Genomic DNA, 26204 nt, shown 5'->3' on the forward strand with positions numbered 1-26204 from the left:
CAAGAAAGCCGAGACCCCCCTCCTGACCGCAGATAACCCCTATTTCTGGAGGAGGAAACAAAGGCGTGAGGATGCCCGGGTGTCTCTGGGAAGGGAGCTGAAATTGGGGTCAGATTGGGAGAAGGGGGACCCGGCCCCCTCCCCAGCAGCCTTCGCTCCCCTGGGAGGGGCCTGTGCTCCCCCGGGGATCCTCCAGCGCGAGGGGCTGCAAGGCCGCGGAGCTCGGGTCTCTCCTTGGGCCGATGGGGAAGCTGAGGCTGGCGGAGGGAGCCCCTTTCAAGGACGCGCAGCGGGATGCTGGGGAGCGGCTGCCTGTCAGGAGGGGGAGGGGAGCGAGCGGAGGAAAAGGAGGAGGGAGGGGGGCGGGGGGCCTGTTGCAGGCTCCCCAGGGCGTAATTAATAAGAGATCGGAGAGAATGCTTAAAATACTGGCGGATCAAACCGGCTCTCCTCCAGCTTCCTCTTTGAAGGGCTGGGGGCAGAGGTGGGGGGCTGCTCTAAGGGGGGAGGGGCGCCCCAGCACCCCACCCCCTCCCCGGGGAGCTCCGGGCCGGGCAGAATTCCGCTTCTGGGGCTGAGAAGGAGCTGTAATTAGGTGGGGGATGGGAGAGAAGGGGGAGGGGGAGGGGAAGCAGGGGATGGAAGAATGGAGAGGGAGGGGGCAGAGGGAGGGGCTGAGCAGGGAGGAGAATGGAGAGGGGGGGAAGGGAGGCAGAGCCACTTCGGAGATGCTGCGGGCCACCGCGCCCACGCTTTGGCAGGTCCCCGGGCCACCCTGGGCTTGGGGGGGGGGGAGACCCTAAAGCAGGGAGTGAGGGGAGGGAGGAGGGAGAGGGAAAAGGAGAGGAGGGAGAGGAGGGGAGAAAAGGGAGGGGGAAGGAGAGAAGGGAGGAGAGGGAAGGAGAGGGAAAGGAGGGGAGAGAGGGGAGGGAGAGAAGAAGGAAGGGGAAGGGGGAGGAAGGGGAAGAGGGGCAGGAGGAGGAAAAGGGAGGGAGGGGGAGGAGGGGAAGAGAAGGAGGAAAAGGGAAAGAAAGGGGGGAGAAGGGGCAGAACGAGTTCAAGAGGAGGCAGAGAAGAGGAAAGATAGAGGAGAGGGGGGAGGGAAGGGCACGAAAGGAGGGGAAGAAGGAGGGGAGGGAGGAGAGGGAGGAGAGGGCTCCCTCAGCCTCACCAGCTTCAGCTAATGATGAATCTATCTCCCCTGCCCTCGGGTCGGCAGGAAGGGCCTGGGTTCCGATCTCTGACGCTGCGTGACCCTGTGGAAGTCCCTGACTGTCTCTGGTCCCCTGCCAGTGCGTGCAGGGAGCTGGCCTCTGGCCCCCACACAGTGCCCCGGGAGGAGCTTCAGTGCCTGACTGGCCGCCATGGCCCAGAGAGGGAAAGGCCTTGCAGGGTCACCCAGCTGTAGGGCTGAGCCTCCATGCCTGGCACACGGCAGGGTATACAGTAAGCACCTAATAGATGCTGATTCCAAGCCTGGATGTGAATCCCTCCTCTGACACAGTGTGAGCTCACCTCTGGGCCTCAGTTCCCGCTCTGTAAAATGGCACAGTTGGGCGTTGTCCCAAGATTCCTTTCAGCCCAGACTGGTGATGAATCAGGGGTCTTTCCAGAGAAGCCCCCCTTTACCCCCCCTTCCCATCCCGGCGAAGGAGGACATGGCACCTTCTCTGCCCAGGAGCCTGGCTGGGCTCCCACCCAGGCCGGGCCTTCAGGCAGAAGATCTGAGTGCAAATCCTGCCTCACCTTTACCACTGATGGGACGCTCGGGTCCCAGTCAGCTCTAGATCTGTGGGCCGAGCCCTGGGGGTCTCTAGAAGCAGGCTCAGCCTCGGGGGAAGCCCACCCAGGCCGCTGCCTCTCCCTCCCGCCAGTCCCGGCCGCCCTGGGCGGCTGCCAGGTTCAGGGTCACCCCAGCCTCCCCGGGGAGCGCTTAACGGCCCTTTCCCTGGCTCAGCGCCCCGGGGGCTCCCATTGCTCCCCGGTTCGCTCCCCAGTCCCGGCAGCCTCCCCGGCGCCCCGCCCGCCCCAGAGCTGGGAGCCCAGCTCCCTGCGCGCCCGGACCCCTGCGAGCAAGAAGGGTGGGGGCGGGGAGTGGTTCTGCGCTCTCGCAGGCTCAGGGCCCCTGGGCTCAACGAGATAAACACTGCTAGAGCTGGGAAGCAATTAGGGAGGATTGGAGGAGGGGAGGGGGGCGGAGGGGAGGGATGGAGGAGAGGAAGGGAGGGGGTGGAGGAGGGAAGGAGGGGGTGGAGGAGGGAGGGAGAGGAGGAGGGGGATGGAAGGGAGAGATGGGGAGAGGAGGATGGAAGGGAGGGGGGTTGCGGGGGGGGGGGGGGCCAGGGGAGGGGGAGGGGAGGCACATTTCAGGCAGATTCCCGGGCCCACAAAGCCTCTCGGAGCTTGTTTGGAGCTTGTTTTGATGGCAGACACCGGAGGAAAAGCGTGTGTTCCAAAGCAAAAGCAGCAGAAGGGGCAGAGCCGGGGAAGCAGGGGGGCTCTGACTCCAGATCTGAGCTGCCTGGGGGGAGGAGAGGGGCGCCCCCTCCCCCACTCCGATCCTTCCCTCCCAGGCGGGGCTGCTGGGGACCCAGCCCCAGACTGGGGGAGGCAGACCCGAGTTTGGCACCTGACTTTCTCAGAAAGGGGGGGGGCGGCACAAGGGGTGCTCAGAAGGGGCCTCCCCCCGCCCCGGGTCCAGCTGGGACTCAGAGAGCCGTGGGAAGCCCGGGCCCTACAGCAGGTACAGAAGATGCTGCTGTCCCCATTGTACAGGGGAGGAAACTGAGGCCCAGGGAGCTAAGGTGACCTGCCCCCCCCCCCCGGACCGCCCTCCATTAACTCAACACGCTGCCCAGGAAGGCGCCCGCCTGCACGTGGACAAGTGTTCCTCCCTCCAGAAAGGGTCCATCCTGGACCATCCTCGGCTGCCTAGAATACATCATGCTTCCTTTCTGCTTGGCCGGGAAGGTCAGGAGCCACTGGCCCATTTAACAGAGAGGGAAACTACTTTTCCAGGAAGCCCAGAGATTTGCCCGGGTCCCACAGTGACTCAGGGGCCCAGCTGTCACTCTCAAAGTCCCGGGGGGCATTCTGCCCAGGGCACCGGGGAGCCTCGAGGGAAAGGCGAAGGACCCAGGCCGAGGAGTCCCCAGAGCACTCAGTCACAAGCAGGAGCACTTAGTAGGCAGCAGCTGTATACAGTAGTGAGGTTGGGGGCAGGAGGGAGGAAGGTCAAGTCGGTTCTCAGCCCAGCTCGTCCAGTCACTAACTGAGGAGAGGCAAGTGTCCTGCCCTGGACTAAAGCTGTTTCCTCTCAGGTAAAATTAGGGGGTTGGTCTAGAAAGTCCCCAGCATCCACTTGGACCCTGTCATCCCCTGTTCTAAGGCCCCTCCCGGCTTGGATATTTTAGGTGATTATTTTTAACGTAAAAGGATTTTTCAGACTGTTTCTCTGTCCCCCTTTCCGCCATCTGCCTTCCTGCCTCTCCGGGCCTGCCATTACCTCGGTGGGCCCCAGCCACAGCTCTCCATCCTGGCGACTCTCAGCAGGGAAGCTGGGTGCCCCCCTGGGGAGGTCCCCATTCAGGAGGGGCTGTCAGATCTCCGGGGTCCCTGGCCCCTCCCTAGCTGGGAGACTCTGGGCCAGTCCCCTCCCCTGGATAAGTGCGGGGGGCTGGCCCGTGGGTCTCCGGGATGGGGAGGGACCCCGGGGGCCGTGGTGAGATGGGGATGGGAGACTGAGTCCCGTCCCCTTCCTCCAGTGTGAGTTTGTGCAAAGAAACCAAAGATCTGGGTTTAAATTCCGGGCCTGACCCTCAATACGAGGTGGCCTATGAGCAGGTCCCCGCCCCATGGAGATCTCGGTTTTCTCCCCTATAAAATGGGTGTAGCTCAGGCCCCCCAGCACCGGGGCCAAGCAGGTCGGGCTTCGGGGGGGGCGAAGGCCTCCTGGCTCCCAGCTTACCAGGGGCTGCCGGGGCTCCCAGGAGGCCTCGGCTTGGCCAGGACAGGAGAGGAGCTGGGGAGAGCCCGGGGCGCGCCCGCCCCCTCTGGGGAAAGGAGAAGCGCTAATTCTTCAGCCCCGTGGGGGGGGGGCTTTTACAGAGCAGGGAACTGAGGACCACCGCGGGAGGGGCCGGGCTCCCATTGCCAGCCCCGGGTTTGAAGCCGGGTATAATCCGCCCGCCTCCAGCTCCTCCTTTTTTCATTCTACAGAGGAAGAGATGGATCTTTCACAGAATTCCTGTTAAGAACTCTGGGCTCCCGGAGGGGGTCTCCTGACGCAGGGTCCGAGCGCCCCCTGCTCTGGTCAACCGGCCATAGCCAGAGAACCGGTCCGGGCGACCCCAAATTCAGGGGAGGGGGCCGCCAAGGGCAGGGGGGCGGGCTGTGAGAAGGGAGGCGGGTGGGGGCGGCGGAGGCTCCGAGGAAGCCTGGTACCCACGCAGACACCTCCCTCGGTCTGTTCCCTGTGCGGACCCTCCCCCATCTCCCTCGGCACGAGCTGCCCCTTCCCCGCTCGGCCTCAGAGCCCACCCAGCTTTCTCCGGAGCCGGGTCCCCTCCCCCATCAGCACCACCTCTCTCCTCACCTTGCTGGGCACGGCCCGGCTCAGGAGTCACCCACATCCCTGCACCCAGGTCTAGCTTCGGTGGTGGGGAGGGCCCGCCTGGTTAGGGGAAGCAGAGGCTGAGAAACCCGAGGCGCCTCCTCGAGGCTCCATCTCCATCCCATCCTCACCCTCATCATCTTCATCATCACTATTGTCATCCTCCTCCTCCTCATCCCCCTCCTCATCCTCCTCCCCGTCCCCACCCCCACCCGCCGGTGCCCGGAGCCACACAGGCGTTACCGCGGTCCCCGGGCAGGGAGGAGGGAGGAGGACCCGGGCCCGGGCGGCCAGCGCGGGCCGTGACCCCGCGAGTAACAGCGTCACCAGCAGAAGCTTCGGACAGAGCGGACGAGCGCGGTCTCGGGGCTCCCCGCCGCCAGCTCGGGGCGACCCTCCCTCTGCGAGGCAAGCAGACGGCCGCGGCCCCCAGGCCCTCCCGCTCCCTAGCGGGGCGCTAGCCGCCGGACTGCACGGCCCCCGAGGAGCTGCGGTCCGGGGGGCCCTCTCCTTCAGGCCGGGGGTCCGCGCCCTTCCGAAGCCCGAGGCGGGCCGGCACGCCCACGAGCTCGGCCCCAATCCGTCTTGGTGTCCCCCGGCTCTCGGTCCCGGCTCCCGCTGCACGCGCTCATCAATAAACGGGAAAATACGGCCCAGAGGGCCGGGCGATTAGGCGGATGAGCGGCCGGCCGGAGGTTTGTGCCCGGGGAGCGCTCGTCGATGGATCACTGTCAGCCCCGGGAGACGTGACAAGAGGCCCGAGGAAGGGTCAGGCCCGCTCCGGGGCCGGGGTCACATCTGGCGAGGGCGGCGCGGGGAGGGTGCGGGCCGGGGCGGGGGGCGGCCGAGGGGCGTAAATTAGACACGGAGGAAGCAGCAAAAAAGGAATTCTGTCCGCAGTGGCAGATGTCAGCCCCGTCCTCATCACTCAGGGGCCGGCCGGGCTGGTCAGCCCCAGCGGGGGGCCGGGGAGGGTCTCAGCTCCTCCAACCGGCCCCGTGTCTGCGGACCGGCTGTACGTGGGGGCACACGTGTGTGCGGGTGCACTGCTTGTGTGTGCACTGGGCAAGTGGGCACTTCATGAGTTGTGCATGTGTGCGTTACACTGTGATTGTGCATTTGCACACAAGTATGCACGTGCATGTGTGTGCTAGGGGCAAGGGTGCGATGTGTGCATTTTGCGTGAGTGTGCACTGCATGTAAGTGTGCACTGTGTGAGTGCACTACACTGTCCCTATGAGCACATGCATATGTGTGCAGGCAAGTATGCATGCAAGTGTGCATTGCACTGAGTGTGCACTGTGCATTTGTACACAGGCATGCATTGTGCACGAGTTGCATTGTGTGAGTGTGCACTGCACTGTGTGTGTGCTGTGGGTGAGTGTGCACTGTGTGAGTGTGCACTGTGCTGTGCACGTGAGAGCTGGGGGTGAGTGTGCACTGTGTGAGTGTGCACTGCGCTGTGCACGTGAGAGCTGGGGGTGAGTGTGCACTGTGTGAGTGTGCACTGCGCTGTGTATGTGTAAGCTGGGGTGACTGTGCACTGTGTGTGTGTGTGCACTGCACTGTGCATGTGTGAGCTGGGGGTGAGCGTGCACTGTGTGAGTGTGCACCGCGCTGTGCATGTGTGAGCTGGGGGTGAGTGTGCACCGCGCTGTGCATGTGTGTGCTGGGGGTGAGTGTGCATTGTGTGAGTGTGCACCGCGCTGTGCATGTGTGAGCTGGGGGTGAGTGTGCACTGTGTGAGTGTGCACCGCGCTGTGCATGTGTGAGCTGGGGGTGAGTGTGCACCGCGCTGTGCATGTGTGTGCTGGGGGTGAGTGTGCACTGTGTGAGTGTGCACCATGCTGTGCATGTGTGAGCTGGGGGTGAGTGTGCACCGCGCTGTGCATGTGTGTGCACACAAGCAGAGTCCATGAGTGGGAAGGTCCATTTTGTGCCTCGGACACGACGGGGACCGACGGCGGGACACGGCGCTGCCGGGGCTGGGAGAGCGGGGAGATCCCGGGACCAGCCTGTCCGACCTCGCCCCTGTTCTCACCCTGGGGGTCCCCGTCTCACGGCACCCCTTCGCTATCCCGGAGCCGCGGCGGCCGAGCCCGGCTTTGCCGAGGGACTCGCTCCCCGGGGCCCAGGCTGGCTCGCCACGCAACTCTCAGCCCGCGGGCCTGGGCCTCCCATCCGTCAGTCAGTCAGTCGGAGCCTTCCTTCCCCACAGCAGGAGCTCAGATAACCCAAAGCAGCGCGGCCCCCGAAGGCAATTATCCCGGTGGCCGAGCGTTCCGCTCTGACATCCCGGCTCCCTCCGAACTCGGCCTCCGAAGCGGTTTCGAGACCTCCGTGAGCGTGACACCGATCCATTCATTAGGGCGGCCCCGGCAGAGCCGTGGAGCAGCTCGGCAGCCGCCTAAGCCGGCCGCTGCCCACAGAGCGGGAAGGGGCGAGTCCGGAGTCACGGGCCCCCCACGCGGCGCCGCGGGCCCCTCCCACAGGGAAAACCAGTATTTAGGGAACGCGGGACCCTCCCAATGACCCCGGAAGGGCCATTACTATCATCCCCATTTTACAAATGAGGAAACTGAGGCTGGGAGAGTTCAGTGACTCAGCCAAGAGTACCTGGCCGGGAAGCATCCGAGGCAGGATTCGAACCAGCTCTTCCTACCACCCGCACACAGGGGTCAGCCGGGCCTAGCGCGAACCCAGCCTGGGCTCAGGCCCCCGGTGGCCCCCGTCCCGGCAGCTTCCTTATGCAGCTTTCTGCAGAGAAAGCGACGGGGGGAGGAGAGAGGAGGAGGAGGGAAGTGAAAGGAGAGAGGACGGAGAGACGGAGGGAGAGAGAGACAGAGAAAGATAAGCCAGAGACAGAGACAGAAAGATGAGAGACAGAGATTGAGACACAAAGAGACAGAGGTGAAAGAGAAAGATAAGAGACAGAGACAGAAAGAGAGATGAGAGACAGAGTGGGAGGAGGCAGAGGGAGGATGTGCATTTATTAAACACCTTCCACGCACCAGGCACTGGGACAGAGAGATAAGGAAAGAAATCGGCCTCAGAGGCTGATGTTATGGACAGGGAAGACCATACAGCGGCAGGTGCAGGATGGGGAGAGGAGCCGTGCTGGAAGTGGCGGGTGCTGGCAGCCGGGGGCGGGTGGGGGGCACCCAGGGCCCAGATTTCTGGCGGAGATGGCAGGAGGCGGGCACGGCGGGGGGCACGGGCACGGTGGGAGACACGGCGGCCTTTCCCCGGCCACCAGGTGTGAGTTAGGGACGGCCGTCCCGAGCACATCCCCGGTCCTGAAGGCTCCGGGCCGTTCCCCGTGCCCCCCCTCCTTGCAGACCCAGGGACGCCCGCTGCCGCTCTGTAACGACGGAAGGGCGAGAGCGCGTTAGGTTTGATGGATGAAGGGAGCATCTGGCATTTGATGGATGAAGGGAGCATTTGATGGCGCCTGCGCCCGCTACGGGCCTTCCCCTCCAATAAAGGCCCAGCGGGACGCTGACTGCAGGCGGAGGCAGCGGGCCCCAGCAGGTAGGAGGTGGGCAGCCGCTTGTTAGAGCTGGGAGGCTCGGAGCCGCGTGATGACGAGCTCCCCAGGAGGGGACGCGGCCCCTGGACGGAGGGCACGGGGCCTCGGAGGCCCAGGCCCAGCCTCCTTTCCTGACCAGTGACTGCCCCTGAGCCCGAGGGCTGCAGCAGCGCGGGTCCCCCCAGCGGCCGGGGGGGGGGTGCCAGAGGCTGCCCCCGCAGTCACGGACGAGGCGGAGCCCCCACACCACAGGCACAGCTCAATCAGGAGCACCCGGGTTTCCGGTAGGGGATGACAGCTGGTTACTCAGTATCCTACCTAGAGGCCTTGGGGAGGGGAGGGGACCAGAACCCACATTCGGAGCCGCCTTCTCCAAGCCCAGAAAGCTCTCCCCTCTCCATTCAGGGCCATTCTAGTCGAGAGAGGACCCCCCCCCCAAAACTAACTTTCTTTACTTCCTTGTTCCTCTCCTTTTCTTCCCTCTTCCTCCCTTCCTTCCTCCCTCCCTTCTTCTTTTCTTCCCTTCCTCCCTCCTTTCTTCCATCCCTCCCTTCTTTATTCCTCTGTCCCTTCTTCTCTCCCTTCTTTCTTTCCTTCCTCCCTTCCACTCTCCCTCCTCCTCCCTCCCTTCCTTCCTTCCTCCCTCTCTTCCTTTTTTCCTTCTTTCTTTCTATTTTGTTCTCTGCATTTCAATATAATTGATCCCTTTTTAAATAAAGTCACTTTTCAGCATTTCCCATCTTAGTTCCCAGAAGGTCTCTGTCTCTGTAGGTATCAGCCAAGAGTGAAGCTGGGCCAAGACACCCAAGAGGTTGCTCTTTCATTTCACAGATGAAGAAACTGAGGCCCGGAGAGGGCAGGGACTAAAGGTCAACTCTGAGGTCCTGCTTTCGCTCCCTGATCCACAGGTAAAGGGGGTGGGCACCGGTAAGCAGTGAGTGAGCGCTTGTTACTCTATCGCCTTCTAACACACGACCACAGGTGGAGCTGGAACCACAGACCCAGAGCTGGAAAGGACCCTAGAGGGCAGTGAGTCCATCCCTCTCACTTAGAGGTGAGGAACTGAGACCAAGAGTGGTTACGTTACTAGCCCAGGTTCATACAGGAGAGTCTTCCTGACTCAGAGCCCAGCACTCCCAAGCTGTTTCCCTGACTGCAGGGCTAAGGCCGGCCTTGATTGTTCTGTGTGTTTAAGGTAAAATTCCCCCACCTCCTTGCCCCCGTGCAGCACCATACCTGGGACAGTCACCCTACCTGCACATCCCTAGTTATGCTTTTCCTGGCATCGCGGAGCCCCCACCCTCTTTTTGAAGGAGCTGTGACCTCTAGAAACCATGAAGACCAGGAGACAGAGGGAGAGGGAGGGGAGGGGGGGGATGGATTGACGTTGGCCCAGGGCACGCAGACTCAGGGGTGGGCATCCCAAGCCCTGCATCTCCATCTGGTTCCATGTAAGGGGAAATTCCCCAGAGGGGAAGGGTCTGCCTTGCCAAGTAGAGGGTCGGTCTTTTAGGAGAGGCTGGATGTGACCTTGGTGAAGGGTGTTGAGGAGAGAAAGTTCTGCCCAAGAAAAAGTTAGACAAACTGGCTTCTGAGCCCGCTGCTATTTGAAGTGATCTGTCCTCCGTTTTCCCCTCTGAGGGAACCCAGGTTTCAAGCCCCCTCCTCTCTCTGACAGTCCCTGTGTGAGGGTTGAATCCCTTGGGCAGCTCCGCTCACTCCACAGCCGGGCCTGGAGCTGGGACACTTGGGTTCAAGCCCCAGACCCACCGCTTGCACGGCCCACCACAGCTCAGAGATCATCCCCTTATCCTGGCACCTGCCCTCACCTGGAAAATGGGGGTAATAACCGGTCGGGGGGTCATCGATAAGACAGCAGCCACTGCCCCAGTCCCAAGGAGACGACCTGGATCCAGCCTATAAAAGCAAAGGGTCCCAGGCTTCCGACGGCCTCCGTACTGAAGAGCGGAAGGCGCCCGCGTCAGGGGGGCGGGACCCTGACAGTCAGAGGCCGTGGGACCCTGACAGATCCAAGCTGCCTCCTCGTGGGTTCCAGGTAGCCCCTCAAAAGCCAGACCAGAGAAACGCAGCCTCGTTCAGGCCCCGCCAGGCAGGAAAGGCCTAGGGTCTCGGCCAGGACGCACCCGGGGTCTGCTCGCCAGACGGCCGGGAAAATGCGGGCCCGTCCTCGGGTGGTCCAACGGGCGCAGCGTCAGAGCCGTGGCGGCTCGTGGACGCGTCACATGTGGAGTAAATGCAAATCATCGTCAGGGGAAGATGAACGTCAAGCAAATGTTCCTAGCTCAGCCCTGGTTCTCCTATTGTGATGGGAAACCCCTTTAATGAGCGGAGCTGAAATTCTGGAGCACGAGGCTGAGTTCTGGCCCGCGGCCCGCTGAGCGGGGGGCGATCCGACAGGGCCCTGCCTGCTGGGAGCCGCCGTCCCCCACGAGCAGCCTAATATCGGGGGAGTCTCTGTAGAGTCTTCCCGACTCCTTAAAGTAGGAAAGAAAGCCGTTTCAGCCTCCCTAGTACTGAGGAGTTTACCTTGACTGCTCCTACCACAGCCGCTATTTTTAGCGGGCCCTACATCAAACTGAGCTCTGGGTCAAGGCTCCTGCCTGTGGGAGGGCCCTGAAAAATCCATCACTCGGAGGGCTCAGGTAATCACCGGCGCAGAGGAAGTTTATTCTCTCCTTCCCAGCTTTCACCGGAGCGCTCGGGAGCCTCTGGGATCCCCGGCTCACACAGGACAAGAAGCAGCTGAAGGGCCCGTAGGCCGGGCGGCCCCCCCAGATTTCTACGCCTCTCACGCCCCCCGAGCCCCGATCGGATTCTCAGTCTGGCGTGTGTTACCGAAATCTCGGGACTCAAGGACACCGGGCTGGAAATGCTCTTGCCCACTCGCCCACTCAGTTCCAATCTGGACCCGTCTGCCTGCCTCTGTGCCCGCGGATGTCGGCGCAAACACCCCTCAGCGCAGCCCCGAGGGGCTCAGCACTCTGCGGGTCTCAGCGTCCCCGAGGGCGCGTCCTCACATCTGACTCCATGTTTTATTCATTTATCCTGAACGTGCCTTCTTTCTCATCATGTGGGGCCCCGGAAAGGGTCCTGAAATCGGGGGTCTGCCGTGTGATCTCCAGTAACTGACCCGATGTCCCCGGACCTGAGGCTCCGTTAACCGAGGGGGGCGGTCTCTAGGGCCCTTCCGGCTCCGACAGCCCGTGATCCCCCTGGAAGGGGCAGGGGCAGAGGGACCGTGGCCCAGAGGCCCAGGTTACCGGCTGCAACCCTTTTTAGGACTGCTAAGAGTCTCCTGGAGATTGATTAAAGCTTCAAGTTAATTGACACGGCTCGGGAGCGCAATTCCCAGGGACCTGGAGGAGATGAAAGCAATTCACACCCCGAGGATAACTATCAAGGGAGCCGGGGAGACATCCGCTGGGGGGGAGGGGGTGCAGGTGAAGCGGCCGACAAAAAAAGGGACACGATGGGGAACGCAGCCCCAAGGACACCGGGCCCCACAGGCTAACAGAAGGAAAACGACGTTCCCTCAGAGGGAGAGACCTGCCCGAGATCAGCCAAGTCTGGAGGCAGCGGGCAGCACTGGCAGAGTGGGCTGGACCAAGGGCAGAGCAGGCTGGACCAAGGGCTGGACCAAGGGCAGAGCAGGCTGGACCCAGGGCAAGGCCAAGGGCAGGGCGGGCTGGACCAAGGGCTGGACCAAGGGCAGGGCAGGCTGGACCAAGGGCTGGACCAAGGGCAGAGCAGGCTGGACCCAGGGCAAGGCCAAGGGCAGGGCGGGCTGGACCAAGGGCTGGACCAAGGGCAGGGCCAAGGGCAGGGCGGGCTGGACCAAGGGCTTGCTGAGGGCTGGAACTGCAACCCAAAGAGCTTGAGCCCTAGACAGAGGCAGGAATCTGGGCCGGACCCTGGTCGGGGGAGGCAGGGGCTTCTCTCGCTGTTTACTTCATCACTCTGCTGACAGACCACACACCAGATGAGGGCTCAAGCCGCCTTGGACAACTGCCATTACCCCAATGTTCTGCACGGAAGCACCCAAGGTCATGGGGAACCCCAGATGCACCCCAAACTGAACTCAAAGGAGAGGGAAGTCTCTCGGTTCCATTTCCTAAACCTCAGAGAGAAGCTGAGCCCCCCGTGCCCAGGAGAATCCCAGGAACTCAGACCTTTTCACTGCTGCTGTTCGACTCCGGAATCTCCAGGGTGGTCAACAAAACCCGCCTGGCTTTGCTCAGAACCAAATCCCCGGCCCGTGGGAGCCGAGGCCCCTTTGTTTTAAGAAGCAATTTCTGGGGGCGTAGGGATGATGGCTGGGTCTCTATTCAACGTGCCCACTCCAAAAGGTGAAGGCCAAGGACCAGCAGGGTGAGAGGGGACAATGGCAGGAAGCCTGGCTCCAGGGCTACCGTCTTGGCTCGGGCCCTTTACTGAGGGGGTGACCTGGGTGAGCGCCTTCCCCTACCTGGGGGCAAGGAAACTTAGGAGCCCCTCCCTGCTCCAGGAGAGGCAAACGCCAGCAGGGTACTCGGCTCCCGACCCCAGTGACTGGCACAGCCTGGCCCATCCTGGTACACTGCCAGCTCCTGAGGCAATGAGAGCCCCCATGGTGTCTGTCTCCCCATTCCCACCCAGCCTTGTCCTCCAACACCATCCACGCCCCCAGAAACACTCACTCTCTCATCTTCTTAACTTTCTCTCTCTCTCTCTTCCCTCTTTTCTCCCTCTCTATCTCCCCCATCTGTCTGTCTCTGTCTCACTGTCTCTATCTCTCTCCTCCTTTTTCCTCCCTCTCTATCCCTCCTGTCTCTCATCTCCCCCATCTCTCTCTCTCTGTGCCTCTGTCTGTCTCCTTCCCTCTCCACCTCCTGTCTTTCTGTCTTTCTTTTTCTATCTCCCTCCTTTTCTCCCTCTCTATACCCTCATCTCTATCTCCCCTTCTTTCTCTCCTGTCTCCCTCCCTCTCCACACCCCCGTGTTTCTGTGTCTTTCTCTCTAGCTTTCTCTCTCTCTTTCTTTCTCTCTCGCTCTAGCTCTCTCTCACTCTTTCTCTCTCTCACTCTCTCTCTCTCTCTCTCTCTCGCTCTTTCTCTCTCTCTCTCTCTCTCTCTCTCTCTCTAGCTCTCTCTCTCTCTCTTTCTCTCTCTCTTTCCTTTCTCTCTCTCTCTCTCGCTCTTTCTCTCTCGCTCTCTCTTTCTCTCTCTCTAGCTCTTTCTCTCTCTCTCTAGCTCTCTCTCTCTCTCTTTCTCTCTCTCTTTCCTTTCTCTCTCTCTCTCTCTCTCTTCTCTCGCTCTTTCTCTCTCTCTCTCTCTAGCTCTTTCTCTCTCTCTCTCTAGCTCTCTCTCTCTCTCTTTCTCTCTCTCTTTCCTTTCTCTCGCTCTCTCTTTCTCTCTCTCTAGCTCTCTCTCTCTCTCTTTCCTTTCTCTCTCTCTCTGTCTCTCTCTCTCTCTCTCGCTCTTTCTCTCTCTCTCTGTCTCTCTCTGTCTCTCTCTCTCTCTCTCTCTTTCCTTTCTCTCTCTCTCTCTCTCTCTCCTCTCTCTCTCTCTCTCTCTCTCTCCTCTCTCTCTCTCTCTCTCTCTCCTCCCCTTTTCTCCCTCTCTATCCCCCACCCCATCTCTCTCTCTCCTTCTCTCTCTGCCCTACTTTAAGGATTTCCTGAGCTTGCTGAACAAGAGATAAGCAGCCAACAGGGCTGGATGATGGGAAAATACCTTCGCCCCTCTTAGATTTTTATTCTCATTCTTAGATTATTGTTATCATGATTACTGTGATTAATTATCATTAATCTAATTTTCAGGGAACAGGCTTGGGCTCTTCATCTACCACCCACCCACCTACATGTGCGCGCGCACACACACACACACACACATACACACACACACTCACACACGCCCTACCCAGAACGTACATGTGACACTAACAGGCTTTCCCTCCCCTCCCCCTCTTCTTCTTCCACACAGCTCAGTGCACTGAAGCTCAGACACACCCAAAGATGCCTTTGTGGGGCCTCTGCCTCTGGAAACGGGCCCCCCCACTCCCGGTCTCCCCCAGGCTTGTCCCCGTTCCACTACAGAGCACTACCCACCGCATCTACAGAGCAAAGAAGGGAGGGCTCTCCGTCCAGCTGGTCAAGTTCACAGATAATGTCTGAGTGCCCACCACGTGCCCAGCCTTCTCTGAGGTGCCAAGGGGAAGCCGGAGAAGACAGGGAGGGTCCACACTGTGGGGACCCAGCGCTCTATCCCCTGCTTCTCGCTTTTCTGCTGTAAATGGGGCAAACACCCAGGAAAACCTCAGGGGGCAGGGGCAGGGACGGAGGCGAGAGCTCTGCTACCAACTTGCTCTAACGCTTTTGGGAACTAGGGATATCTTTGCTTGACTCCCTCCCTTAGGCACACACACCCGTTCACCGGGCTGATCACCCGGGCTCCTACTCACAAGCCCTTTCAGCTTGGCAGGACACACCAGAGATCAGGGTCCACTAGCAAAGCCTTCGAGGTTCCAGGGCCAACATCCCACCAGGAAGATACACCAGAAAAAAAACTTTCAAGGAACTGACCAGTCCAACTTAATGTGACAAAGGTTTATAAATCACCTACTGGGCGCTGGATGCTGGTGCTAGCACCTACTGTGCACTGGATACTGCTGCTAGCTCCTGTGCGCTGTACATCAGTACTAGCGCCTACTGTCAGCTAGATGCTGGTGTTAGTGCCTACTGTATACTGGAAGCTGGTGTTATTACCTACTATGTGCTGTATGCTGGTGCTAGCACCTACTGTGTGCTGGACGCTAGTGCTAGTGCCTACTGTGCACTGAATGCTAGTGCTAGGGCCTACTATGTGCCAGACTCTGGTGCTAGCATCTACTGTGTGCCTGATGCTGGGGGTGCTAAGATTTTTTTTTAAATGACATAGATCCTACCCTCGCTTACAATCCAATGAGAACATGTGCCTTTCTCTCTGAAACGGGCAAGCTCTGCCTTTGCCTTCCAGAGCTGTCAGGGGGCATCCAACAAAGCCAGAGAGGGTATATGAGAGAAAGGAAAGGGATAAGCATTTATTAAGTGCCTACTGTGTGCAGGTCACGCTAAGCACCTTACAAATGGCTACAGGAGAACACTGCCTTTTGGGGGCCGTCCCATCAGAAAAAAGGGCGAATGTTTGAGGGGAATCAGCTCTCCGTGGGGCTGAAGATCACCCATGAGCACGATAACAAGTGACAATGATAACGAGATGATGGCACTGTGTGCCAGGCCTGTGCTAGGGAAGGCAGTGAGCTCACCATCAGGGTCTGTATGGGGAGACAGGACATAAGGACCCCAGTCACACAGAAGCCCCAGCCTCGATGCCTGTAAGCTAAGCTCTGAACATTTGTTGCTTTGGCCCCGTTGGGTGGCAGGCCGGGGTGGGCAGAGGGAGAAAGGGACCCACGGCGGGAAGGCTGAAGTCTTAACTGGCACAGGAGGTGGCAGGTGGGTGAGTGCTCTGGCTGTGGGTGGCCCTTTCAGCGGCCCCCAGAGCTGGGATGGATGACAGGAAGACTGAGGCAGGCTGGGAGTCCGGGACAGGCTGGGAGGCCGGGCCAGGCTGGGAGTCTAGGGCAGGCTGGGAGTCCAGGCCAGGCTGGGAGTCTGGGCAGGCTGGGAGACCGGGGCAGGCTGGGAGGCCGGGGCAGGCTGGGAGTCTAGGGCAGGCTGGGAGGCCGAGCCAGGCTGGGAGGCCGGGGCAGGCTGGGAGGCTGGGCCAGGCTGGGAGTCTAGGGCAGGCTGGGAGGCTGGGGCAGGCTGGGAGGCCGGGTGGGAGGCCGGGCCAGGCTGGGAGGCCGGGGCAGGCTGGGAGGCCGGGGCAGGCTGGGAGTAGGCTGGGAGGCCGGGGCAGGCTGGGAGGCCGGGCAGGCTGGGAGGCTGGGCCAGGCTGGGAGGCCGGGCAGGCTGGGAGGCCGGGGCAGGCTGGGAGTCCGGGGCAGGCTGGGAGTCCGGGGCAGGCTGGGAGGCCGGGCAGGCTGGGAGGCCGGGGCAGGCTGGGAGGCGGGCCAGGCTGGGAGGCCGGGCCAGGCTGGGAGGCCGGGGCAGACTGGGAGGCCGGGCAGGCTGGGAGGCCGGGCAGGCTGGGAGGCCGGGGCAGGCTGGGAGGCCGGGGCAGGCTGGGAGGCCGGGGCAGGCTGGGAGGCCGGGGCAGGCTGGGAGGCCGGGGCAGGCTGGGAGGCCGGGCCAGGCTGGGAGGCCGGGCCAGGCTGGGAGGCCGGGGCAGGCTGGGAGTCTAGGGCAGGCTGGGAGGCTGGGCCAGGCTGGGAGGCCGGGGCAGGCTGGGAGTCCGGCCAGGCTGGGAGTCCAGGGCAGGCTGGGAGGCCGGGCCAGGCTGGGAGTCTAGGGCAGGCTGGGAGTCCAGGCCAGGCTGGGAGTCCAGGGCAGGCTGGGAGACCGGGGCAGGCTGGGAGGCCGGGCAGGCTGGGAGTCTAGGGCAGGTTGGGAGGCCGGGGCAGGCTGGGAGTCTAGGGCAGGCTGGGAGGCCAGGGCAGGCTGGGAGTCTAGGGCAGGCTGGGAGGCCGGGGCAGGCTGGGAGTCTAGGGCAGGCTGGGAGGACGAGGCAGGTTGGGAGGCCGGGCAGGCTGAATCAGCTCCTGAGCCATGAGGCCCCTGGGGGACCGGGCCCCCTGCCCCTCTAGCCCAGGATTTGCTTCCCAGGCCCAGGTCTGATCAATGCTATCCTCAGCCAACCCCAGCTGACCATTCCTGGGTTTAGCTAGACTCCCAGCCAGGCCGGGCTGGGCCTTGGACCAGGCCCTCTGGACTGATCTGCGGCACGGGGGATTCTCCCCAAAGCCCAGGACTTCTAGGGATAAACCCTGGGCACAAGGGTCCAGGGAGTGCCAGTTGGGTGGTGCGGTCCCTGCTGCAGCCACTCAGCTTAGCACCACCCCTCACACGTACGGAGCCCGGAGAACGAGCTGGCGAACACCAATGAAGCCCCGGGAACTGCCCCCCGTGGTCCCGGTCCACCCTCTGCTCCCACCCCTGCTCTCCTTACCTGCAGGAGGCCCCCGGCAGGGCTGGACCCATGGTACCCGGGATGCTGGGCCACTTTCCTGGGCCCCGCCCTATTTCCCAGCAGGATGGCTATTTGCATATGCTAATTACGAGAGCATCCTTCCTCCCCTCCGTGCTCCCTCATTCAGGGAAGCGGGGCTGGATCTGACTCTACCTGTACCATGCTGATGTCACACTGAGCTATTTCCAGGCTTGCTGCCATGGAAACCACAAGGCCTCAGCATCAGTTAGGAGTTCAATATATAATTTACTTACTTCCCTTCCCCCCTCCCCCAAATCCCTCCCTTCGCCCCAAAGCGGCCGGGGCCCGCGGGAAGCGAGGACTAAGTCGGCGCCTCTCGGCTCGGCCCTCCCAGGCCCAGGCTCGGAAGAGCCACACGAGGATGAGCAGGGAGGAGGGAGGCAGGAGGAGGAGGAAGAAGAGGGAGGGGGAAGAAAGGAGGAGGGAGGGGGAAGAAGGGAGAAGGGAGGGGGAGACAGAGAGAAGAAAAGCAGTGGAGGATAATGGTAAATCCATTTCCCAAGGAGGGGGAGCGAGGAGCCGGCCCATTAAGGGGAAGGAAAGAGGCGGGCGTCCGAAGAAAGCTCCAGAGTGCTGGCAGCCGCAGCCTGGCGCGAGAGCCTCTGGGACGGGTCGGCCGCCCCCACGCCCGCCGAAGGGCAGTGAGGCTACTGGTGGGGGGACCATGGTCCTGGGCCCTGGGCCCTGCAGCCCCCCGCCCCTGTGACCAGTAAGGAGGCGCGCAACAGGCACACACATGCACATACACAGTAGCCAATTAGCCAACGTGAGCACATCCCCTATGGGGGTGAGAGAGGGAGGAAGACCCCAGCATCCCCGCCTCCTGGCCCTGGCCAGCTGAGGCTGCGGGTGTGGGGGGAGACGGGCCCTGCAGCAAGAGGCTCTCCCCAGCACAGGCAAAGAAAACCACCCAAGATTCCCCAAAGTGGGTCCTAAATGCTCAATACCGTGCCAGGCAGAAAGTGGGGAGTGGGATGCCCGCCGACGGCGCTGAGGGCACCATGGAGAAGGTCCCACACTGAGTACAAATGAAAGAGAGATTCATGCCCCGGGAGTCCCTAGTTTCAAGCAGCTCCTGCCTCTGCTGCCCCCCAAAGTTCTCTGGACTCCCCGTGTGTGCGTGTGGATAGAAGTGAAAGACGGAGCCCCCGGCCTGGAGTCGGGAAGTTCTGAGTTCAGCTCCAGCCTCAGACACTTATTGGTCGTGTGACCCTGCACAAGCCATTCCAGTCTGTCTGCCTCAGTTTCCTCACCTGAAAAATGTGCTGGAGAAGGGAATGGCCAGTCACCCCACCATCTTTGCCCAGAAGACCCCACATAAAGTCTGACCCGGCTGAAAAATGACCACCCGACAGCCACAAGTCGATCCTGCTTCTCCAGAACACGAGCTGCCTGAGGACGGGCGCTGCCCTATACGGGCACCCTCCCCTCCCCCTCCTCTCTCTGCCAAGTGTGGGGCTGGACCTGGAAGAGCTTCCTCCAGTGCCCCCCACCTTTCAGAGGCTCTTGGGCCAAAGCACCCTCATCACTTTGGAGAATTCGGCCCCCCCAGTCACACATCACAAACCAAGTGGATGAAAAGGAGCCACTCCTCCCACAGCGCTCGGAAGGAACGACCGGATCGAGCACTGGCTGGGCGGGAGAGGGCGGCAGGAACTGGGCAAACCACCAAGCTCCCCGATATCCCTCGGGCCTCCGCGGGTTCCATGAACAACGTCTTCTGCCTATTTCCACACCACTGTGGTGCCCCGCAGAGAAAGGGATCAGGGGACGCCTCGGCCTCTGGAGATCATAACTGCAGGCGGCCGATGCCGTGGGCAGGGAGCGAGCCAGGGTAAAGGGTCCCCAACGTGAGAGGGAAGTCGGGGTGCGGCGAGGCGGGGGCACAAAAGGGGAGCACCCGGGACGGCCGCACCCCAGACTGAAAGCTGGGACGGACCGTCCGGCTGACGGGCTCGGAGGAGGGAGTCACTGTGGGCCGGCAGCTGGTAGGCACCTGAGGCAGCATCTGAACTCGGGTCTGAGCCCAAGCCGTGGGATAGGAGGTGTGGGGGCCCCCTCGCGGCAGCCCCCGCTCCGTGCTCTGGGGGAGCACCAAAGGAGGGCCCTGAGCAGGGGCCTTGCCTGGGCGGCTACCACGGGCGAGGCCCTGAGCTCAGGATAAGATGGCACATCTCTGCCCGCGGGCCGCCCCCCACCTCACCCTGCCTGCGGGTCACCACCCCCACTCCCCTCCCCCGGCTACCTCGCCTTGCCCAGTGGCCACCCCCCATCACCTCGCCCTGCCGCTGGTTTACCCCAAACAACCCTGCGTGGTGCCCCCGCAAGGAGAAGCCCCCGCCAGCTCCTCAGCAGCTCGGGGAGCCCCAGCACGTCTGGGGTACGCTGAGATCCGGGCAGACTGCCATTCCCACGTCTCCCCGCTCCCCCTAACGCAGGCAGGGCCACCAAGGAAACGGCAAGAATGAGCTAATAGAACATTATGGCTGGAAATTTAAATACCCGGGAGTCGCCCGGCACAGACTTACAGGTCCCTGAGCAACTGTAAAAGCCGCGCGAGCAATCCGGGAGTGAGAGCTGGGGGCAGGAGCAGGGGCTGCCTTCTGCTCGGGCCTGATCCGCAGGCGGCGGGAGGGCCCGGGCCACCTTGGCCTTCCTTCTGTCCCCCAGCAGTGGGATGAAAGACCCCCGGAGGGAGGGGGAGGGAAACGTGGCGTTCTCTGCCCCGAGCCACAAAGTGTGCAAGAGGGAGCCCAGAGCGAGCGGGGCTCCTCTCCCTGGGACACACTGTCCTCAGCTGGGAAACCTGGCTGGCAGAAGGGATGCCTCTAAGCCCCTCCCAGCCCTGACATCCCCTGTTCTAAGCTCCCTCCCAGCCCTGACATCCCCTGTTCTAAGCCCCTCCCAGCTCTGACATCCCCTGTTCTAAGCTCCCTCCCGGCCCTGACATCCCCTGTTCTAAGCTCCCTCCCGGCCCTGACATCCCCTGTTCTGAGGGCCCCGCCAGCTTTTCTGTTCCAGGCTCTTTCTCAGGCCGGCCTGGCCCTGATCGCCGTCTCCACACTAGGCTCTCCAAGGTAAGCACAGTTAGGACTGCCCTACAAACCTACCAAGCCGGTTTCCTCCATTTCTGGGGCACCCGTCACCCCGGGGCCTGCTCATCCAAATCAACAGCCAAACTAAAATGAGGAAGCCAGGGCAGCGAGCACCCCCCACCTTGGGTCATTCTCCTGGGGGGTAGGGAGGCTGGAGGGAAGATCATCCATCATGGGGAGGGGGGCACCCAGGGGCCCGGGGGGTGAAGGAAGGGGGCAGCCAAGCTCTCCCGCATCATCCAGTCCTGATCATGTAGGAAAGATTCCTATCTTTGATTCCCACCCCCCCTAGTTAATATAATTACCCTTTAACTCACAAATCCTGGTCCCTTTGTATTCCAAAAGAAGATCCCGGCCTGTCCCAGCCCCACCCAAACTGAGCCAACTTTGGGGCTACACCCACAGGCCCCTCGAGCTCAATCTCCCATTGTAAAAGGGAGACGCTGGGACCCCCTCTTTGCAGAGTCCCAAACATGCCCGCCACGTGAGGACCCCCTGCCCAGCGGACCCTCTGTCGGGTGCCCTCCTTATCTCTACCTTCACCTGTCTCCTCACTTCCAAACGCAGGAATAAACCTCTTTTATAGCTTTCCCGCTGAGAAGTGCCTTTATTGGTTTACCACCGTATCCTTGCGCCGAATCCAGGGGGGTTGCAGGGGAGCTCCGTTTGACTCCCTGTACCCCGAACCTGCCACTAGACCTCAACTAGACCCTAACTTCATTTAGGTCCCCCCCAAATCTAGAGCTCATCACTGGGAAGACAAATGGCCCCAAATGTCCTGAAGCCACAGAGCAAGGTCGAAGGCCAGGCAAAGAGCTCGGACTCCCAAGGCGGCTCAGAGCCGTTGGAGATAACAGCCAAGCCAGATCTCGGTGAGCGGTGGGAGGTGGCCGCCCTGGAAGGGCCCGCTGGCTGCCTGCCGAGGGGTCCCCCAGGAGTCCGAGGCCCCGGGACCAAATCCCACCCCCTGCGTGACCCTGCCTGCCGAGGGGGAGCCCCCAGCTGTCCCAAGCCTGAGGGGGAGAGGCGCCCGGAGGGAGCCAGCTGGCCCTGCTCCAAGCCGGGCAGCCTGAGGAGACTCACTGGCAGGGGGGTTTCTTGGCAGGAAGGAAGGAAGAGGGGCACAAAGCTTGGTCCCTAGGGACGAGGAACAGGCCGCCATGTTGGAGGGATCCCCGGCGAGCCCTGGTCAGCCTGGCCTCTAGAGCCAGAGAGGGTCGGGGCCCCCAGAGCTGAGCGGGCAGTGCCAACAAAAGAGAAGAAACAGAAGAGCCCCAAACTGAGCTCTCCCCAGCTTAGTGTCAAACGTAGGATTCGAATCCAGGTTCCCTGACCCTCAAGCCAGAGCTTTTCCCACTGCGCCAGGAGGTTTGTGTGTATAAATTTACACACCCTCACACGAACATTTGTGAAATGAGCCACCAGGGACCAAATCGCAGAGAGCAGAGTCGGAGGCCCCAGGTTCAAATTCTGCTTCTGCACTGATCACTTAGCAGCCTCCTACCTCAGTTTCCCCATCAGTAAAATAAGGGGGTTGTATCGGAGGGGCTCTGGAGTCAGTGCTCTTACACCACTCAGCACAGTGGGCTCCCTGCCCGAGCGGATGCTCCCTTCGTGGAGAGGAGCATTCCCAGCGTATACACTGCAGATATTGACAGGCGGAGAAACTGAGGCTCCCGGGGGCGGCCACCTGCCCGAGCCGCTGGCTTCTGGGCCTCCGGCCGGGGCGGCGCCTGCCAGCAGCGGGGCTTCCAGGAGGGGAGGACGCCTTCCTTGTCGCTCCCCAGGTCCCGCACACATCTGGGAGACAGCTGGCCGGGCTTAGCTCGGGGTGCGGTCTGCTGGCCTCGGAACACAGAGGAGCCGACGGCCCACGTGGGGATCCGGCTCCTGACCCGGGCTGGGAGAGGCCGGCCTCCCCCCGCTGGGCGCTAACCAGTCCCAGATGGAGGAACCCGGAGGCCTCCCTCAGGCAGGACGGGCCGTCATAATGAGGTCAAACCGAGTACAGGAAACCCTGGCTATTCGGCTTGTGCCATTTGTGGTTTCCAGCATTCGCCGTGCATGGCACTGACTCAGGCCGCCTCCCTCCACACGGGCACGGGCCCCTGGAAACCCTTCCCGCCCGGCCCGTCGGGGAACCCGGGGTCCCACGGCTGGGATCCCCGCAGGAGAGCTCAAAAGTCAGCGGCCGCCACCTCCCCGAGCCCGGGATCCCATAAATCTCGGGATCCTGCGCTTCTCTGAGGCAAGGGATCTCACAATGCCCTCCTTCTAGAACCCGGGGCAAACCCGCTCGAGGGAGGGCCCTGGTTTGTACCCAGGGGCCCCCACCACAGGCTGAGCGCTGGGCCCGGAGGCAGGAAGTTCAGTTTCTAATTGAGTTCAAGTTCAGCCCCAGCCGCTGGGCAAGCCACGGTCTGCCTCGGTTTCTCCAAATACAAAATCGAGATGATGCTGCAGCTCCCTCCCAGAGATATTATAAGAATCAAAGGAAAGAATAGCTATGAAGTGCCGGCACATCCCAGGCATTTAATAAATGCTTATTTCCTTCCTTCTGGCTTTGTATCTCCAGGGCTTAGCGCCGCGCGACGTACACAGCAAGCACTTAATAAATGTCCTTTGATTGGTTCATGGACGGATCTAATAACCATCCGACGGCTGAACCGCTCGTTCTTATCAGAAAACCATCTTGAATCACAAAATTTTAAAATCGCAGAAAGCCCAGAATTCAACATTAATTACAGACTCCTCCCAGCACAGAATCTTGGGTTTGGAAGGACCTTAATCCGCCAACCCAGACAAGAAAGGAAAATGTTCCTGCCGCAGGAGGGGGAGGGGAGAAGGGATCGGATCATTTTAAGTCAGAAATTTGAATTCTATTAAAATAATGAAGCCAAAACGTTCCCGTATGAGTGAGTAAATGCATCCGACTCCATCGAGAGACTACACGGTATGAGCCGGCATTTACTGCCCCATTAGCCACGCTGTTGTTTTGTGTCAGAAACAACACTCCCCCCGCTCTGTGTACCGCAGTCTTGGTGGGGGCCCCTCTTTTAAGGGCATCTCGGATCCCTGGCATCCGGGGGCACCGAACGTTTGCCGAGCGAACGAACACATGCCCACCCACCTCCTCGCCCCCAGAATGGGCAGGATTTCCCAGAGAGGGCCACTGAAACTTGCTCCTGTATTTCTGGAGTGCCTCTCGCTGCCGGAGAGCTGACACCCGGGTCTCCTTCAGTTCTGATACACTTGCTCCAAGGGAGAAGCGAGAAGTAGCTGGCTTGGGGGGAGATGTGTCTCTGTGACTGGGGGGCCCTGAACATGCTGCTCTAAGCCAGGGGGCTCTGACTGGGGGCCCTGAACGGTCTGTTCTGATGGGGGGACTTAACTGGGGAGCCATGAATGGGTTGTTCTGATGGGGGAGACCTAATTGGGGGGCCCTGAATGGTCTGTTCTGATGGGGGGACTTAACTGGGGGGCCATGAATGGTCTGTTCTGACAGGGAGACCTAATCGGGGGGCCCTGAATGGGCTCCTCTGTCTGGGGGGGCCTGATCAGGGAGCCCTGAATGTACTTCTTTGACCAGGGGGGCTTGATCAGGGGGACTTGAACAGTCTGTTCTAACTAGGAAGCCCTGAACAGTCTACTCTGATTGGGGAGCCCTGAACAGTCTGCTCTGAATGGGGTGACTGTTCAGGGGGCCCTGAATGGGCTGCTCTGACTGAGGGGCCTGCTCGGGGGGGGCCTGAATGGGCTGCTCTGATCAGGGAGCCCTGAATATACTTCTTTGACCAGGGGGGCTTGATCAGGAAGCCCTGAATGGTCTGTTCTAACTGGGGAGCCCTGAACAGGCTGCTCTGATTGGGGAGACTGTTCAGGAGGCCCTGAAGGTGCTGCTCTGAGCCGAGGGTCTCAACCAGCGTATGACCCGATCTGATAAACTGACGCCAGAGAAAAGATCCAGGCTTTGGAATTACTCGTGCGCGAGCAGGATGCCGGCAGTAAAAGCAGGGGCTGCTGGGAGCCCCTGGCGAGATCTGACAGGCAGATTCCGCCAAGATGCCCGTGTCCTCGGGGCAGGTCTCTCGTTCCCTCACTCCCGTGCAAGCCCTGGAAGCCGGGGGTGGGTGGCTTCTGCTGCCTGCCAGGCCAAGGGAGAGGCGCGCAACAGGGGCTGCTTATTGGCAAACCGTTCGTGATAAATGACCAAACAGTCGTAGCCAAAGGGCCTCCAGCCAATACGGATCGTTTGGCAAGAAGGAGGATAAGAAAAAAGAGGCAGAGGCGGCACCGTGGCCCGGCGCAGCGCCCGACGTGGAGCCAGAAGCCGTGAGTTCGCCGCTGCCTCTGCCACTCCCTAACCGGGCAGGACACGGCCCTGCTGTGAGAGGAGGCCGGGAACGGAGGCCGGCGGGGAGCGAAGGCCATCCACATCCCAGCCAAGGGATCCACGAGCTCCAAGAGAAGGCTTCAATGAGCCGGTGGGCTGGGATCACAGGCAGTCGCTCAACCAGCCTCCTGTGGGCCAAGCTCACGCTGAGGGAGGCACGGGGAGGCCACGGGCCTCTTGGAACCTCGGGGACTGCAGGCTGGGGGAGTCATCTGGGAAACTGGGGCCCAGAGCAGGTAAGCGGAGGCAGCGGGCCCCAAAGCTCCAGTTCCACCCCTTTCCACTGCACACCTTTCTGTCCGCCTCCTTCTCCCTCCGTCTCTATTCTCTGTCTCTATATCCCTCTATCTCTTTGTCTTTCTCTTTGCCTCTATCCTTCTATCCTCTCCCTCCTCCTTTTTTCCCCCTCCTCCTCTCTCCTTCCCCCCCCCCCACCCCGCTCCTTTTCTCTCTCTCCATAACCCAGCGTACCCGTAGCTTTCCCCACCAGTATCACCTGCCAAGGGACCTTACCCAGATGGGGAGGAGAGGAAAAAGGAGCACGTAAGAGCTCCACGGTTTAACATGACCCTCACTCACAATGCTTCTTGGGTGCTATGTGATTATCCCATTTTACAGACCAGGCACTGAGGGAAGGGAGCCGCCCACCTCTGGTCACCCAGCCAGCGAGGGCCAAGACTCTTCAGCTGCCTCTCAGGGCTCCAAGGCAAAAGCAGCTTCTGAGGGGCGGCAGGCACCTGGTCCCCCTGGCACCACCCCCAGCAGGGCACCAAGGAGCCAGAGGAAACCCCAAAGCGGCTCCTGCCCGTGAGGAGAATACACATCCACAGACAGTTGTCCAAGACACTCAGCACAGATACAAGGTAACAAGCAAAGGAAAGGAGCGGGACCGAGGACGTGTGGTGGCAAATCTGCATTTGGAACCCTAATTACAGGACCTAGCCCAGACCTTCGGAGCCCTCCTGGCCGCGGGACCCGGCCCGGACCTTCGGAGCCCTCCTGGCCGCGGGGCCCGGCCCGGACCTTCGGAGCCCTCCTGGCCGCGGGGCCCGGCCCGGACCTTCTGAGCCCTCCTGGCTGCGGGACCCGGCCCAAACTTTTGGAGCCCTGCTTCCCCTTTGTGCTGCCCCCAGCTTGGCCCCTTGTCAGCCTTGGGGGAGGGCTTTTTCCCTCCGCGCCCATTGCTTATTTATTGGGCCTACTGACACATCAGACGGGTGTTCAATTGTTTATTTCCACATTTCTTGGGGAAGAGTGACAGTGATTTCTTTTCAAAAGCCTGAATGAGGCCTCAGGCCCTAAAGTCGACAAGATGTAAATGGAAGGAGGAGGGCCCTGGACCCAAGTTGGAGGACCTGGGAGCAGGCCAGTTGAGCACTGCTGTGACCTTAGTCAGGTGGAACTGCATTTCCCTGAAACTCCTTTCTGAAGCACCCGCCCCTGGCTCGTCTCCCTGCGAGGGGCAGAGGGCCCTCCAGGAGCAGAC

At 61.4% G+C, this 26204-nt stretch overlaps 2 protein-coding genes across 4 annotated transcripts in view; one reads left to right on the forward strand and one right to left on the reverse strand.

Annotated features, from left to right (window-relative positions):
* The window catches only part of SMDT1 (single-pass membrane protein with aspartate rich tail 1), a 339744-nt gene that overhangs the window by 160593 nt on the left and 152947 nt on the right, over window positions 1-26204 (forward strand). Inside the window, exon 4 of one of the 3 annotated variants that reach the window (XM_051962294.1) lies at window positions 12424-12434. The exons of the other annotated variants lie outside the window; for them this stretch is intronic. The gene's annotated coding sequence lies outside the window, so the exon portion shown is untranslated. Of the gene's footprint in view, window positions 1-12423; window positions 12435-26204 lie in introns of those variants that run through there. 3 annotated transcript variants of the gene reach the window in all.
* TCF20 (transcription factor 20) overlaps window positions 1-26204 on the reverse strand; it is a 168825-nt gene that overhangs the window by 113597 nt on the left and 29024 nt on the right. The window lies entirely within an intron of this gene.

This window comes from Antechinus flavipes, chromosome 5 (assembly GCF_016432865.1).
Source record: "Antechinus flavipes isolate AdamAnt ecotype Samford, QLD, Australia chromosome 5, AdamAnt_v2, whole genome shotgun sequence".
In the NCBI taxonomy this organism is placed as follows: Eukaryota; Metazoa; Chordata; class Mammalia; order Dasyuromorphia; family Dasyuridae; genus Antechinus; species Antechinus flavipes.